This window comes from Pseudorca crassidens, chromosome 5 (assembly GCF_039906515.1).
Source record: "Pseudorca crassidens isolate mPseCra1 chromosome 5, mPseCra1.hap1, whole genome shotgun sequence".
In the NCBI taxonomy this organism is placed as follows: Eukaryota; Metazoa; Chordata; class Mammalia; order Artiodactyla; family Delphinidae; genus Pseudorca; species Pseudorca crassidens.
In genome coordinates, this window is record NC_090300.1 from 138,828,946 (window position 1) to 138,844,540 (window position 15,595).

At 42.9% G+C, this 15,595-nt stretch overlaps 1 protein-coding gene and 1 long non-coding RNA gene across 3 annotated transcripts in view; both read right to left on the minus strand.

Moving 5' to 3' along the window:
- Positions 1–15,595, minus strand: part of RCAN1 (regulator of calcineurin 1) — a 95,501-nt gene that overhangs the window by 31,397 nt on the left and 48,509 nt on the right. The window lies entirely within an intron of this gene.
- Positions 5,015–15,595, minus strand: part of LOC137225421 (uncharacterized) — a 39,623-nt gene continuing 29,042 nt past the window's right edge. The window contains exons 1-3 of one of the 2 annotated variants that reach the window (XR_010943830.1): positions 10,496–11,983; positions 9,153–9,228; positions 5,015–9,066 (exon numbers count right to left, since the gene is read on the minus strand). This is a non-coding gene — a long non-coding RNA (uncharacterized lncRNA). Of the gene's footprint in view, positions 9,067–9,152; positions 9,229–10,495; positions 11,984–15,595 lie in introns of those variants that run through there. The other variant, XR_010943831.1, reaches the window with a different exon arrangement.

Genomic DNA, 15,595 nt, shown 5'->3' on the forward strand with positions numbered 1-15,595 from the left:
GCTCTAGGCAGGCACGTGGGCTCAGTAGCTGTGGCGCACGGGCTTAGTTGCTCTGCAGCACGTGCGATCTTCCCGGACCAGAGATCGAACCCGTTTTCCCCTGCATTGGCAGGCGGATCCTTAACCACTGCGTCACCAGGGAAGCCCACCATTACAGTATTTTTTATATCTTTGTCTTTATGTTGTGATAAAACTGATATTTTGCTTAACATCACGAGAAATAATGCTTTAACTGAAAAACATTATTCATGATCATTTAAAAGGCTCTTATGAATGTCTACATCTCTCAGTAAATCTACTCATGTCTAGTGCAAAAGGGGCTGGAAGAAGAATGTCAAATTCTGTTTTGGTGCCACCTAAAGAAAACTTTCTTCCCAGTTGATATTGTAAGACTATCACGGTACAAAGCAATTACAAAGAAAGGCATGCTTTTCCTCTCTGCGCTTATTCCGTATGCTGGCTTCTTATTTTGTGTAGGTTCTATGATGCTGCTGACTTGCGCTGCCAACAAACCGTCTTGTGGTCAACAACCAGGAGAGGGACCGTGAGATTCCATTTGCTGGATGCCGGGATACGATCAAATAGTCGTGTCTGAAGCTCGCCTTCACTTGCCTTCCGTTGCTTCTGCTCTTTCCTGTCTCCCTCCTACATGATGAAAGGCAGCCATGTGTCTTTGGCCAATGACTAAGGCGCCGTGCCCATGCCTGCTCTGTCTGGGTCCTGGCGTCTTCCGACTCAGGCTATCGGTGGCTCTCAAAGGTACCGGGGGAAAGTCGAGAGTCAGATGGCCAGCAGCCATGGTTACAGCTGCCTGTGTTCAAAAAGGCCAAATCTGCCCGAAGGCACTTTCTAGGACAGCCTATAACTCTGTATAATTATTATTTTTATTTCTTCATAGCAGTGGTCATTTTTGCACCTGGTGGTTTAGGTGAGTTTGAAGATGCAGCTACTACATGATGTGCTGTGGTTGCTCGAAATCAGTATTAGTGGTGGGCGCCTAAGACCCCAAAAGAACCGATTATGGAGGTAAACTTGGAAAATTAACACTCTCTCCCAGCCAAGGTGGTGTTGGTGCCCCTCCAGGCCAGCTTAAACCCTCACTGCACAATACCGCCTTGCTTCCAATATACCTAAAAGCAAAAAGATGAGGGTTAACTCTACTAGTGGGATCTATAGCAGCAGCCCCTAAAGGGGCTGCACAGGGTGGAGAAAACGACAGGGGATGGGAGGTCAGTAGCCTTGATGGCTGACATGCTTCTGAAATTCATCCATTCGTTGAATATCTACCACAGGCCAGGCATGGCCTAGGCCAGGTGCTGGGGCCCAGATATGACTCTACTGTGGTCCCTTGAGGAGCCGGGAGGCCCACAGGGCAGACCTGGCCACCCAATCTGACCCCAGGAGCTACGGAACACAGAATCCAGGTGTATTTCTGAGGGCCTGCCCCCAGATGCCCTTCAGGTACAGGACTGCCCCTGAGTGGCGAGGTCGGCAAGTGAGAACAGGAGAAGCGCGGCCAAGACTCCCAGGTGGTAGGGGTCCACGCTGTTACCTTTAGAGTATCCTAGATGTCCTCCCAAATCCATCTTCTCCCACAGTGAAAGCCTCTCAGTGGCCAGAAATACCACTTAGAGAATGATGTTGCTGTTGCGATTCTTACTTCCACAGTAAAATTCCAGATCTGCCATCTCTCTGCTAAGACGGTGACAGAACCATTCTTGAAAAGACATGGAAGGACTGCAAAATAATCCAAGCCTAGGAAATAATTTTGCAATTTCAAAGTGGTTTCTATGACCTTAGTTATAGGCTGAACTGCGTCCCCTCCCAAATTCCTATGTTGAAGCCCTAAACCCCCTAGACCCTCAGAATGTGACTGTATTTGGAGATGGGGCCTTCAAAGAGGTGATGAAGGTTAAATAAGGCTGTTAGGGTGGGCTCTCATCCTATAAGACTGTGTCCTTATAAGAAGAGGAAATGTGGACACACAGCAGGACACCAGGGTGCACAAGACAGAGGAAGGACCACGTGAGAACAAAGTGAGAAAGCAGCCACCAGTAAGCCAAGGAGAGAGGCCTCGGAAGAAATCAACCCTACTGACACCTTGATCTTGGACTTGCAGCCTCCAGAGCTGTAAGAAAATGAATTTCTGTTGGACAAGCCACGCGGTTTGTGGTATTTTGTTACAGCAGCTATAGCCTAGCAAACTAATACGACCTCCAGCTTAAGAGTATATAACCATATAAACGATGCCCATGTTGAACTACCACTCTTACTAAAAATCCTCATATGAGGTCTCTGCAGAAGCACAAATTCCTATCTACGGTTTGCCTGAATGTTTTCAAGGAAAAGTGTCTGGAAGAAAACGATTAGACAGAGATGTCAGCACTGGAACGTGCACCCAGCTACCCCCAGACACAATTAGTGGCGCGCGCAGAGATTTGCCATGTATTTGATGGAATTCACATTCTGCCACCATCCAGTACCAAGCTGTAAGTCAGTCATTCATGTATGCAAAACCACAGAACTCTCTGATGTTAATAAAGTAAGACAGGCAACTCTATGACAATGATTAAACTCGCCTTTGCAAACGCCACATTTTTGGCAATCATTTGGAATGGAGCTTTTTTTTTTTTTTTTTTTAACTAAACAAAGACCCAAGGAAAATAGCAGAAAGGCGTTCAAAGGCACCCATTACACCAAGGAAGCCATCCACGAGGATGCACGCATGCCAAGAGTGCATCCTACATTCTGAACACTGTTTCTTTTCAAATGGGCTGTGTGAAAGGTTGCTGGCTGGCTTCTAACTGGAAAAGTCACAGAAAATTACCCTTGCAGAAAATATCTATAACTGTTTCTTCCTTGGAAAAAATAATGACAAGCCCTGAATCATATTTCCTAGGATCTTAAAATAATGATGTTGATTTGCTGGTTTATTTGAAAATTCCATGGTAATAAAATAAAATAACCAATTAAAGATTTAACCTATTTCCATAGGAGCAGTCAAGGGAAAAGGAGGCGGCAGAAAGCAGCTGACACTTCGGCTTAACGACTTTTTGGCGAGTCCAAAACCCACGTTCCGACAATGGGTAGTTCTGAAATACAGCAATTGCTGGAAGTGCCTAGGCTGGGATCCTCCCTGAAGACCATTCTTTCCTCTTTCTTTCATTAAATCAGCCTTAAGGAATTCTTAAACCTCTCAAATCTTCACTTGTAGAACTTCTAGCATTTCTCCATTGGCCACTGAAGTTGAAATTCTTTCTTGTCCTTCTGAGCCCAGCACATTGGAGGCTGAAGACAAGTGGGCGGTGATAAAAATCTTAGAATTAAGATTAAGAGTAGGGCTCGTGGGTCCCATGAGAAGACTTAGATGACCAACAGTTCTAGAAATTTTCTTCATACTAAGAAACAGTCCAGTCAGTGGAGAAAAGGAAGGAATGATCAGATCTTTACAAGGCAGAGTCCGGGGCAGACAACTGTGCATATGCTCAGAGCATGAAATATATAGTAAGAGATGTTAGGTGAAGAGGCCAGCAGGGGAGTCTTGCCAGGTGCCTATGAGGGTCCCTCCACCCTGGGGTGTTTCCCAATCCTGCTGGGGAGAGGTATGAATGTCACGTAAAGAGACTCGAGGTTGTGGACATACAGAGCTCTGCAGGTATTAGCATCAGGTGGTGACACCCTTTAGGGTTGGGATTTTTGCTAACTCTGCAGATATAGTTTGTTTATGCAGCTCTGTCCTGGATGGTCTAGATACTCACAGGGCAGCCCTGAGCCAGTAGTCCTGGCCTCACCTGTGAACTTGCAAGAAACGCAGAACATCGGGCCCCACCTGAGATCCACTGAAGCAGAGTCTGCATTTTCACACGATTCCCAGGTGATGCCCACACATGCTATCAGTCTGTTCGGGTGCTAAAACAGACTAAGACTGGGCAGCTTATAAACAACAGGTGTTCATTTCTGTCAGTTCTGGGGGCTGGGAAGTCCAAGATCAAGGTGCCAGCAGGTTTGGTGTCTGGTGAGGGCCCAATTCTTGGTTCATAGAGGGCTAACTTCTCATGGTGTCTTCACATGGCAGAAGGGGCAGGGAGCTCTCTGGGGTCTCTTTTATAAGGGCACTAATCCCATTCGTGAGGGCTCTGCTGTCTGACCTAATCACCTCCCAAAGGCCCCATCTCCTAATATTATCACACTGGGGGTTAGGATTTTAATGTGTGAATTTCAGGGGAGACCAGCATTCATCTGTGGCATACAGTGAGGTCTAGGCTGGAAGGGGAGGAAGAACACGCCCATTGTTACCATCTGATTGCTCAGTGATACCATGTGACAAGGACATGAAACCATCCTGGGTTAACTTGGGGACAGATGATTCTCTACACCTTGCCAGATGGCCACACATGGCAAACAAGGCAAATCTGGTTGGCAGGATTCTTCCAGAGGGATGTTTACCAGGTTGCCAAGGGCATCAGAGTCAACTGGACTTTCACTGTTGTTCAATGGAAAGTTGGGAATTCACATGTAGGCTTCATTCTTCATTGAATTGTTCCATTAGATATGCTGGTTAAAATATACATGCTATATTTCTATACATATCTCTCTCTCTATATATATATCTATATGTATATATCTCTATATACATCTATCTCCCAAGCTGTAATTAGTGAATGCTATGTGTACCTATCAAGTCTAACAGACAGGGAAGAGGTGGCTTGATTACTTGATTATCTTTAACTGACTTCTATTGCCAGTAAAACAACAAACTTATTTCCCTCCATGTTTAGTTTTAGTGGTTGATTATATTTTCAACATTTTCCCCTAGCAATGTAGCTTTATGAAACTTATATGATCCAAACTTTTAATCCACTCCATTTCCCCAAGGTTCTCTTTTCTCTTTAACAGGATGATAGAAGGCCAGATCACACTGCCTCCTTCTCAACTTCAGAGCACCCTTCTAAAACACATGGGCTTCTCTGGTGGCGCAGTGGTTGAGAGTCCGCCTGCCAATGCAGGGGACGCGTGTTCGTGCCCCGGTCCGGGAAGATCCCACATGCCACGGAGCGGCCGGGCCCGTGAGCCATGGCCGCTGAGCCTGCGCGTCCGGAGCCTGTGCTCCGCAACGGGAGAGGCCACAACAGTGAGAGGCCCCCGCGTACCGCAAAAAATAAAAGAAAAATAAATAAATAAATAAATAAAACACAGCACAACACAGGGAGAAGCAACTCTCCTGCAGACTGTAAATGACATTGCCTTATAAGCAGCAACACCAGGAGTATGAAAAAAGGTATTAGAAACAAAAGGACAGATGCCACCCCTTTGCAGCAGCACCTCTGTCAAGACCAGCTGCTTTTCCGACTTGACCTAGCAGCCTCAATGGGCTTTCGGGTGAATGTCCGTATCCCCCATGGAGTGGGAATGGAGTGGAAATGCATTCGAGTTGACAGCAGGGACCCACAAGTACTGAAAGGGCTGTGCTTTCACTCCATGGTACTTTTCAATTTTACCTCAAAACTTATGATTGAAAAAAAAAAAAAAAAGACTCCAGGTGTCTGGAGCGTTCTGCCACATGATTTGCAGTACATAAAATCATGGAAAGTCACACCACTTCCTGATAGCGCACAGCTCATGTTGGCCACCGAAACCCTTCTTCTGACTAATTCATTCCATGCTGTAGTTTTCCAAGGCTGACTCATAACCATATCCTACTTTTCTCATTTCCTGAAATGATTCTGATGAAGGTTATTCCACATAAAACGTGGAATGATATATAAAATCTAGAAACCTAGGTACAGTTTTAAAATCTTAACTCTAAGTCCCAAATAAACTTTTGTCATAAATTCATCAGATGGACCCAGGTTTCTGGGTTTCACGAGGACATCACACTCTCCAGCAGATGAGGCTATAACACAGTACTGAGCTCGCGATCAAAATTACTGAACTCAATTCAGAAGCAGATCTACTTTTAATGAAACAAATAGGCTATAAAGCAAAAATATTTTCAGGGCTTCCCTGGTGGCGCAGTGGTTGAGAGTCCGCCTGCCGATGCAGGGGACACGGGTTCGTGCCCCGGTCCGGGAAGATCCCACATGCCGCGGAGCGGCTGGGCCCGTGAGCCATGGCCGCTGAGCCTGTGCGTCCGGAGCCTGTGCGTCCGGAGCCTGTGCTCCGCAACGGGAGAGGCCACAACAGTGAGAGGCCCGCATACCGCAAACCACACCCCCCCCAAAAAATATTTTCAGACCACAAAGGGGTCTGAAGTCGGGATGAAGTACGATGAGGATGCAAAAGGGATTAGAAGCCATATAGACCCTTCTGTTTTATAAGATGGGATCATCATCATGCTTTATTTAAAAGAACATTTCACTATTTAATCCCCCAATTTTTTACATTATTACCAAAAGGAGCATGGAATACTTTATTTTAGTTTTTATTCTTTTAACATTGAGTACTCTAAATTGCCTTGATTCGCCCCTGTTTTAAGGAAGATAAATGCTTTAAAATTACTTTTGTTCTCTAAAAAAACAAAATCCCTTAGAAGCAATGCACATTTCGACTCTTTAGTCAGAGTTTCTGGGAAAAGAGTAAACAAGCCAACTCTTTACTAATTATTTCTCATACTCATCTTCTATCTTTGAGACTTAGAATTATTTTTATTTTTCTAGTTAACATCCTGAAAAGTATGTGTTTCAATATAATAAAAATGTGAAAGCATTTTGAATCATGCAATCATTATCTTATCAGAATCACTCAGCATTTCTAATACCCACTAAGGAACATTTTTGGAAAATCTTTCAAAATGAGTTACTCATTGGGTGCTGAAACCCTAATGAAATGATGATTCCGGAGGCCAGGGTCAAGAATGGCAACTAAAACCATCAGGTGAAAAGCAGACGGGGAATTTTATCAGCTGGATCAGATTGACCACAGTTCAACTCGGAGATGGACTGATCTGACACACAAAAGGGGAGACAACCAGACATTATGCACCTCTCGATGGACGGCAGTAACAGGACATCTCACGTAAACAAAAACAAAACTAACAAAACACTGATTTGACCACTTTCCCAGACCTATGGGTTTACAATAAATAGAGAGATAAAGGAATGTGCTAACAGGGTGCAATTGCCAGGAAATGTCTAAAAAGGGACTTTCTACCAGACAAATGACCCAGTCTTCAAATACAAATGACTATGGATGGGGAACCCAGACATTAACAGACAGAAGAGATATATCAACCAAGTGCAATCGGTGCATCTTATTTGAACTCTGACCCAAACATGCTAAGGACAAAAATAGATTCATGAGTCAGTTTGGGAAATTGGAACACGGAATTGGTATTTGATATTAAGAAAGTACTTTTATCTCTTTTTTTAAAGAAAAGAGTCCTTATCTGTTAGAGATGCATACCTTTGAAATGATATGATGTCTGGGGGGTATCGTTAAAATTACCCCATGGTGTGAGGATGGGAAGGGGAAATTCCATGTGGTAATCAATGCTGAGACTGGGTGATGAGTTGAGTCCATGTTGAGTTCATTAGACTATTCACTCTACTTTTGTAAGTGTTTGAAAACCTCCATAAACAAAGTTATTTTTAAAAAGTAGTGGAGAATTGATAGGGGATTTAAGATAAGGTCAGCACTACCTGTACTAATGTTAAACAGACATGGTATAAGATGGCTTTCCTAATAAAATGTATAATTCACAAAAGCTGAGAGTATGTAATTTTTAAGTGTTAGCAATTTTTCAAGAGAGCGAGGTCTCTGATGGAAACTGTCATACCCTGACACAAAGTATACAACAGAACTCTCTTGGACGTGGCTGATTTTTTTGCAAGTATTGTCCTACAGACAACAGGGAAAATATTTAGAACAACTTTCAAGATGCTGGAAAATAGGTACAAAGAAACATCTCAGTCCACCTTTCAGATGAGGACCCAGTAGTATCCAAGTTTTTGTTTCTTACTGTGTAACAGACCCGGGTCAGGTCAGTCACATGACTAAGGTCTAAGGACCATGCTGTGAAGGGTGCTCTAACTACACGGTTGATGAAACACTGGATGCTTTATGGTACCTTAAAGCTGTGAGGACCACACTGGAGCCATGGGTAAGGGTAACGTCCACTCGACCGGATATGCCACGGGGACACCTCATGCCCGCATGGCTCACTCCAGCCACCCATTGCAGAGGCACTAACTCATAACTCCCACGACAATCCAGCGAGGTGTGGAGGTGGCAACTGTCTGTTTCTATTTCATCTATGAAAAGACTGATGCAGATCACATGGTCGCCCAAGTCAGAGAAAGACTCAAGAGGAGGGCCAGAAATAAAACCCAATCCAACACTTGGAAAGCCCAGCATGTAGTGTTAACCATCACGATCTACTTTGTTCCAAGCCCGGGGAAGAGGCTGAACTGAGTGACATATTCAGATGCATATTAGCACATATCGGGTGGCAGGTTTTTAAATTTCCAGATAATTTTTTAAAAGAAGAAACATTACAACAACTTTCACATTGAACCCACTTAGAAGATGAGAAAGGTGGTGTCCATTTTTCACAGGAGAAGATGACGTTAATAGCCTCGGCAGCCAACAATGGTAACGATGAAGAGGAGGGGAAGCAGTAGCTCTCAAATTGGCACCTACCAGGTTCGGGGGCGGGTACGTGGCATCTGTTCTCTCTCTTCCTCCTTAAACATCTCTGTGAGAGAGGCGCTATTGCTTTTTCACAGCCGAGGAACTGTCTGCGAATTAGGCTAACTGAATTAGGCTACAGGTCATGCCGAATTCTCTTGGATGTTTGACTTGGAATCAGAATCTGAAGCAAGGTGACAATGAAACTGTACCCGGCCGAACACAAATTCTTAAAATGGTGAAGAATGATCCATCATACCTGGTGGCCAACTATGTTGACAAGATCAAGCCGTCAAGGAGATGCCTGTGGTCCCATGAACTACTAATGGAAAAAGCTTAATTCTCTTAATGCTGCCGACACTTCACGAGACATTTGGCCACTCCAGGGAAGATGCTACCCCACGCGGGCATCCTGCACTGACAGGCGGACAAAGGAACACGCTAGAGAAAGACAAAGATGAAAAGGTTTGCGAGGCCAGCGACCTTCTGTAAGAAAGCAGGCCTCAGGCTCAGGCCCTGTTCCTTACCTTATGCACCACACCACCTCCACGTACAGCAAAACACAGTGACTGAGGCTCAGAGTGATTGATGAGGTGGAATCACCTAGGAAAGGCATTATCAAGGATTACCAAGAAAGGAAATTCTCAGGGAAAATCCTTTCAGCCCTATTTAAGATTAAGGCAGGGTTGGACTGTCCATTTTAGACACTGATCCCCAAATAGTTAAACATTAAACTTCTAATGATCAGAACATTATATCCTTTTTCTACAGAAAACCTGGCTATCTAAGGATTTTGAAGAGCAGAGGTTTTACGCTGGTTTCCCAAGAAGCTATGGCATCTTAGGACACTGGTCCAGGAGTCAGTTTTGGTCTTTAGCCCCAGCTTTGGCAAAAACAAGTTGTGCTGTGCTGGGCTGAACATTTCACCTCCCTGGATCTGTCTCATCTGTTGCAAAATCAATGGTAAAGGAGCTCCAAAAGGATGATAGCAGGGACAGGAAAGATCATAATCACCTATAACATAATTCAGCTTATATAATGGAACAAATTGTGGGAAAGCAAGGCAGAGATATTAACACTCATGTATTCATATCTATGCTAATGGAGTACTATAAACCCATTTCACCTGAATACTAAAAATAATCATAATAATTTTTTTAAAAAAAACCATAAATTACTGTCATCCTAGCTGCATGAAATTTCTGTTAGAATCACTGGAAATTGTGAGAATGCAAAGATAGATAAATGTAGCCTACTTATTCCAGGAATCGTTGGAAAATTCATACAAGGTCAGGATAAGGGGGGAAAAAAAAGAAAGAAAACTTGCCTGAGAAATTAAGTAGTGTCAGGAAGCTTAATATAATCTGTGTTTGATTCACAGCACAGGATGCTTTCTGTAAGAACTCTTATCTAACCCTGTTTGTTCTGGACAGTGGCTGGTCCGCTTGTGAATGATGAGTTCAGACAAGTTCAAGTTAATGAGCTCCATGAAGAATCCTATTATGTAGGCGTTTCCATAACTTTCATAGGCAAGGGAGAAGATAAAGAACTTGTTTGTAAGGTGAACAAACGTCCTGCTGGCAATGGTCTGATCAGCCTAATAATGCTTTAGACGCTGTGCTCTCAAAGATCCCCTTGTTCCATGGATTAAGTCAGTCAAAAATCCAGAACCGGGTCCCATAGAAGGTACTGACGATCTTCTGAGAACGTACCTCCCATTTTCCTGTTTATTACGCAGGCTCTGAATAATAATATTTTTAAGTTACGTTCAACCTACACTGTGCAGTGTACAAGTCTTTTCACATGTACTAACTCATCTGAGTTTCCGGAAATTCTCTGGAGGATATAGGGAAGGCATTCTCATCCTTACCTTTGAGAAATGAGGCTCGGTGAGCTCAGATCACTTGCCCAAGGTCATGTAGCTCCTACTGGCAACATCTACATGCACGTTCATGCCTTCTGACTGTTTATTACCCAGAATGGCTGTACCCAAATACACCTTCTTGTAAATCCTTAAGACAGTACCAAAAAAGGCATAGTTGAGGTATACACACATGCCCTCAGATTTCTGTGGTGAGTCAGTAAACGTGACTTTAAAGGGAACACTGATTTGTGAGCTCATTCACGTCTTAGGCTCTGAACTGAGATAGGGTTAACTGACCAGTACAATTTTTTTTCCCCCAATTAATCTTTTAATCCAAGAAGTAAGGTTCTAGGCATTCTTGAGCACTCTAGCACAAACCCCAAATCTGCCTAAACTATTAACAGAGGTGCGTGATTTATGACTCTGACAAGCATGCTTTAGTCTGAAGGTGTGGGCTGATCAAAGGCACATGCTGGCACAGATGCAAGCAACCCATGAAGGGGCTTAGGAAGGAAGCACTCACACTGGAAGGGGCTGGAAGTTTCTGCGAGAAGCCTAGTTTTAGAACTCCTCTGTGGAGAAATGCAAATCAAAACTACAATGAGGTATAACCTCACACTGGTCAGAATGGCTATCATCAAAAAGTCTACAAATAATAAATGCTGGAGAGGGTGTGGAGAAAAAAAGAATCCTCCTATGCTGCTGGTGAGAATGTAAATTGGTGCAGCCACTATGGAGAACAGTATGGAGGTTCCTTAAAAAAACTAAAAATAGTGTTACCATATGATCCAGCAATCCCACTCCTGGGCATATATCTGGAGAAAACTCTAATTCAAAGAGATAAATGCACCCCAATGTTCATAGCAGCACTATTTACAATAGCCAGGATATGGAAACAACCTAAATGTCCATCAACAGAGGAGTGGATAAAGAAGATGTGGTACATATATACAATGGAATATTACTCGGCCGTAAAAAAGAATGAAATAATGCCGTTTGCAGCAACAAAGATGGACCTAGAGATTATCATACTAAGTGAGGGAAGTCAGACAAAGACAAATATCATATGATATCACTTATACATGGAATCTTAAAAAATGATACAAATGAACTTATTTACGAAACAGAAATTGACTCACAGACATAGAATACAAACTTATGGCTACCAAAGGGGAAAGGGAGGGGTGGGATAAATTAGGAGTTTGTGATTAAAATATACACACTGCTATATATAAAACAGATAACCAACAAGGGCCTACTGTACAGCACAGGGAACTCTACTCAATACTCTGTAATAACCTAAATGGAAAAAGAATTTGAAAAGAATGGATACATGTATATGTATAACTGAATCACTTTGCTGTACACCTGAAACTAACACAACATTGTTAGTCAACTATACTCCAGTATAAAATAAAAATTAAAAGATAACCAACAAGGACCTACTGTATAGCACAGGAAACTATACTCAGTATCTTGTAGTAACCTATAATGGAAAAGAATCTAAAAAAGAACATATATATATATATGTATATGTGTGTGTATATATATATGTGTGTGTGTGTGTATATATATATATATATATGAATCACTTTGCTGTATACCGGAAACTACACAATACTGTAAATCAACTATATTTCTTTTAAAAACTCCTCTGTGAATAAAAATCTTTTAAAAACTCCTCTGTGAATTGCTCCATATAAGAATATCAACCTAGACTTCTGTAAGAACTTAACAAGCAGGATCTTCCTTTACTATTTTTCCATCTTTTACACTTAGAAGAGACAGGTAATAGCATAAGAATAAAAACTGATGAAAAAGAACAGCCGCAGACAATGAAGGTCCATATTGATATTCATCTCAAGGTGGTTGGTTTTTTGTGGGGCAGCCATTTACTGGAAAATATTTGTCCAAAAGGAGGGTTGTTATACAATTTTAAATAATGAAAATAGGGTTTTATAACAGAAACTATTTTGCAATTCTTTAATAATTTTAATACTTAATACGATAATTTGAAATGTACCAGAAGAAAATTTGGTTAAAGTGACAACAAAAACAGAGTGTCAAAAATTGTAATCATTGACATAATTTCACAAAGACATCAGGAGAATGATACATCTGTTTAAGGAGCACAATGAGAGCCTGGGGGAAGCTACATGGAGAATTAATGGCGAAATAAAGAAACAAAAAAAGAGTAATATCCAGCAAAGACTCTCTGAGAATACTTCAAAACTAATGCTGTGCTGAAATCATGATCCGTGTAAAGCTCCCAATCTACGCCACTTTCTATGCACCAAAAAACTTTTTGTTAAGTGGTTACTTTAAAACTTTTATTTTTAGTACAAAAAAACTCCCCGAAGTATACTTGTAAGCCATGGTTGGACGATGTTTGATGTTGAAAATAGTGATCTAGGGAGTGCCCTGGCGGTCCAGTGGTTAAGATTCTGTGCTTCCCAGCAATCCCACTACTGGGCATATACCCTGAGAAAACCATAATTCAAAAAGAGTCATGTACCAAAATGTTCATTGCAGCTCTATTTACAATAGCCCGGAGATGGAAACAACCTAAGTGCCCATCATCGGATGAATGGATAAAGAAGATGTGGCACATACATACAATGGAATATTACTCTGCCATAAAAAGAAATGAAATTGAGCTATTTGTAATGAGGTGGATAGACCTAGAGTCTGTCATACAGAGTGAAGGGAGTCAGAAAGACAAATATCATATGCTAACACATATATATGGAATTTAAGAAAAAAATGTCATGAAGAACCTAGGGGTAAGACAGGAATAAAGACACAGACTTACTGGAGAACAGACTTGAGGATATGGGGAGGGGGAAGGGTGAGCTGTGACAAAGCGAGAGAGAGGCATGGACATATATACACTACAAAATGTAAGGTAGATAGCTAGTGGGAAGCAGCCACATAGCACAAGGAGATCAGCTCGGTGCTTTGTGACCACCTGGAGGGGTGGGATAGGGAGGGGGGGAGGGAGGGAGACGCAAGAGGGAGGAGATATGGGGACATATGTATATGTATAACTGAGTCACTTTGTTATAAAGCAGAAACTAACACACCATTGTAAAGCAATTATACCCCAATAAAGATGTTAAAAAAAATAAAATAAAATAAAATTGGAATTAAAAAAAAAAGACTGCGCTTCCACTGCGGGGTGGGGTGGGGGGGTGAGGGTTCGATCCCTGGTGGGGGAACTAAGATCCCGCGTGCCACCCGGCCAAAAAATCAACAACAACAAAAAACTAAAAAGGAAAAGGAAATAGTGACCTGCCTGCATATCCTCTTTACTTTAAATACCATTCTGATGCTCTCTATGTAAACAAAAATACATCTGAATACTTTTCTTTTCCTCCAAGAGTTAAAAATATTGTTGTTAGTTCTACTTGGCTTGTTTGAATAGTTGACAGCAGAACTGCAAGGACGAGCTCTCTCTGGAAAATGTTTCCCTGTTTCTGGATTAGATTACACAAAAGTTAGTTACCTGAGTCATCTGTTTATGAAAGGAAGCCAAAAAGGAATTCATACACGGTGTCAACAGCAATAAAACCTGAATTTTAACTCAGAACTGTTCTGTCAATATTGTCCCATGTCAGGGCACCACAATGGTCCTGCTGTTCAAATAGCTGATGCACCCTGGGCTGGCTCCTGGCCCACCCAATTTTCCACAGGCGCGTAGGATTCGGGATCTGGCTCCTTCAAAGGCTCAAGATCCTATCTTTTCCAATTCAGGGAACTACCCAGAAAATTCCACGTCGTGCGTGACGCCAGTGCAACACTCCATTACATTCTCTTAAATGTGACTGCATTAACTAAAGCGGGCCACTCCCAAATCGGCCTCATATTTTCTGTGATTTCAGGCAGAACAAGCGCTTCAAGAAAATCTCACCGAGTGCTCTGTGAATTCCATTATGAGGGCACATAAAATAATCATCTTGCTCAATTTCCCTCAGGGGTAATCTCTGAAGGTCACGTTTTGGCTGTAAATCAATAAAGACTTCCTGGAGCCCTGATTTCATCTGCAGCAATCAGTTTGGGAACATATTCTCATGCTCCTGAAAAATCAGATTACTCTATATTCCATAATGATCCCCAAATATTCTGAATATTTGGTCATCACTGGTTGAATACCTACTACAAGCCAGGCGCTCCCAGGAAGGCATATTTTCTGGGCGGGGGCGGGGGGCAGACACACAGGGGGCACAGGAAGAAAGGCACGTGGCAATGCCCTGGGGAGGCCCCGCAAAGGGCAGAGGGATTACACCAGTGGGAGAACAGGAGGGAGGGAAGGCGGGGCCAAGGAGCCGGCATCCTCCCACTGCCTTCTTATACCTGAAGTGTCTAGGACAGCAACGTCAATATACTTAACACTGCTGAACTGTACTTAAAAAAAAAAACAAAAAAACCCCAAAGATACGAGAACCGAATCTAATCACGAGGGAACATCCGCAGAACCCAGACTGATGGCCATTCTATGAAGTGACAGGTCTGGTACCCTTCAAAAGTGTCCGGGTCCTGAGAGTTCAGGAAAGACGGAGGGGCTGTTCTAAACGGAAGGACACTCAAGGGATCAGACAGCCACTCGCCACTCGTGAGCCTCAAAGGGATCCTTTTACTCCAAAGGGTGCCACTGGGACAAATGGAGAACTTTGAACGAAGTCTCAGGATTACATGGCCGTAATGTGTCAGTGCTTACGTCCTGATCCCGATAGCTGTATCGTGATTATTTGGCAGTGTGTCCTTGTTTTAGGGGACGTGCTACTGTATTCAGGGGTGGTGGGCGCGCCTGGCAACTACTTTCAAATGGCTCAGAAAAAAAGTTACTTGTATTGAACTTGCGACTTTTCTATACCAACCACCGCAAGAAGAGAACTATAAGGGAGGCAAATGTAGAAGTTCAGCACGGTGCTGTCACAGGGTGGTGTCAGGGCTCCGGGCCGCCCAGGATTGAACCCCAGCTTCACTCTGTGCACTGTGTACCCGCCACTTCGGGCAAGTTATCCCACCTCTGTGGGCTTTAGTGTCTCATCAGTAAAAAGGGATAAGAACACCCGGGTGTTAGCTCATACCGTTGTGGAGGGGATT